The following is a 1,651-nucleotide window of genomic DNA, read 5'->3' as shown; positions in this document are numbered from 1 at the left end:
CTGTAGGGCTTACCGTATTGAGCCTACGTTTCAGATGTTCAATGTGTTTTATAGTGTTACGTATGCTAGCGGTTTCTATTCGTTTCAAGCACGATCAGGTGTTGCTCCGGTGTGCTCCGTGCCTTTGAAGAGTCTTCACGACTGGAAACAGAAATTTTTCTATATCCGCCGTGGTGTAATCCCGATAGATATGCCTTATCGGCAGGTGAGCCAAGGGATTCCAAGGGTAGATGTTATGGAGGATTATGGTGCTCAGGATTTGTATAAGAAGATAACCCACAAGGCGACTGCTATTTCTCAACTGGAGGAGATGGCCCTGGTTGGTGATGGGATGAGTTTGTTGTGGGTGCCCAAGAATCCATTGGGTCAACCCGTATACAGTTATCAGGGCAAATGTATGTTCCTTTCATAAGTTACCGCTGAATTATTCTCCCTTATGTTTATTATGTTTTCTTATCTTTTTGCCTTTTTGCAGTTGGTTACAGCTTGTTGAATGTCTTGGACCCTAAGGCGGCGGGTGCCATGGTTGAAGCTATCCAAGCGGAAGGGAACCTGACGTGGTTAGACCAGATCCAGGGTCGTTTTTTGCATCCAACTGATGAGAGCTTGAGTAGATATGCTGGCGAGGTTCTAGGTGAAGATGTTTGGAATGACCCTGTCGACCCGGGTCGAGAGGGAGTTATTGTCCTTTCAAGTGGAAGTTCTGACAAAAACTTTGAAGATCTAACCTCTCGTTGCGCGCGTGCAGGTACCGCGCAGGGTGATGTTGCTGAACCCGTGCACGAGGTTGTCGGTGATGATGATGATGTAGAGGTGCCTGTTGACCCTTCTGCTCAATTGGAGTCGAGGAAAAAAGCGAGAACTGATAAGTCTGGGAGGAGAGAGGGGAAGACTGAGGGTAAAGCTGCTGGTTCTTCTCGTAAGCAACCCTCTACTCTTCCTTGTCTAGATTATGTGGTAGTTTCTGACACGTTGTCTGGCCTAGGGGCTGGTGACAGGAGTCGAGAATCGGATCCTGATGACAGTGCTACCTTGACTGAGCACATGAGGAAGAAAGCCCTTGAGGATCACAAGCGCAAGCTTGATGAGCAGTCCGCTGCTCTTCTTGCTGCTAAAAAAGTAAAACTTCATAAGGAGGCCCCCCCAGCACCTTCTGAATCTGAGATTGATCTTGGTGTTTTTAGTGGAGGTCGTGGGAATCTTTTGGAGGAGCTATATGCTGCATCTGCCCCTCCTACTGGTAATTGGCCTTTAATTGCATATTGTTTTTTCGTTTTCTTCGAGTTGTTCTTAATTCTTGTTCCATGACAGCAGTCAAAATTGGTAAGAAGCCTCGTGTGGCAGATATTTCTCAGATCACGCCGCCCACTTCCCCACCGTCGAGGACGGTTGGTCTGACCCCTCCTCATGATGATGTTGAAGCGGATAAAAAGGGGGGAGAGGGAGTTACTGAAGTTGTGGGTGAAGGTGGTGGTGATGCTGGAATTGTTGGTGGTGATGTTGGAGCTGTTAAGGGTAAGGGTGTTGAGGTGGAGGGGGAATCTAGTGAAACTACTCCTCACCAAACCATCTATACTAAGCGTCCTCCTGGTGGAGGTGGGGCTACTTCTGGTGTTGTGCGCAGCCCGCAATTTGAGCATAACCCTGCTGA

The sequence above is a fragment of the Helianthus annuus genome, chromosome 5 (assembly GCF_002127325.2).
Source record: "Helianthus annuus cultivar XRQ/B chromosome 5, HanXRQr2.0-SUNRISE, whole genome shotgun sequence".
Classification (NCBI taxonomy): domain Eukaryota; kingdom Viridiplantae; phylum Streptophyta; class Magnoliopsida; order Asterales; family Asteraceae; genus Helianthus; species Helianthus annuus.
The sequence above is the reverse complement of the archived record's forward strand: the minus strand, read 5'-3'. Positions refer to the sequence as shown.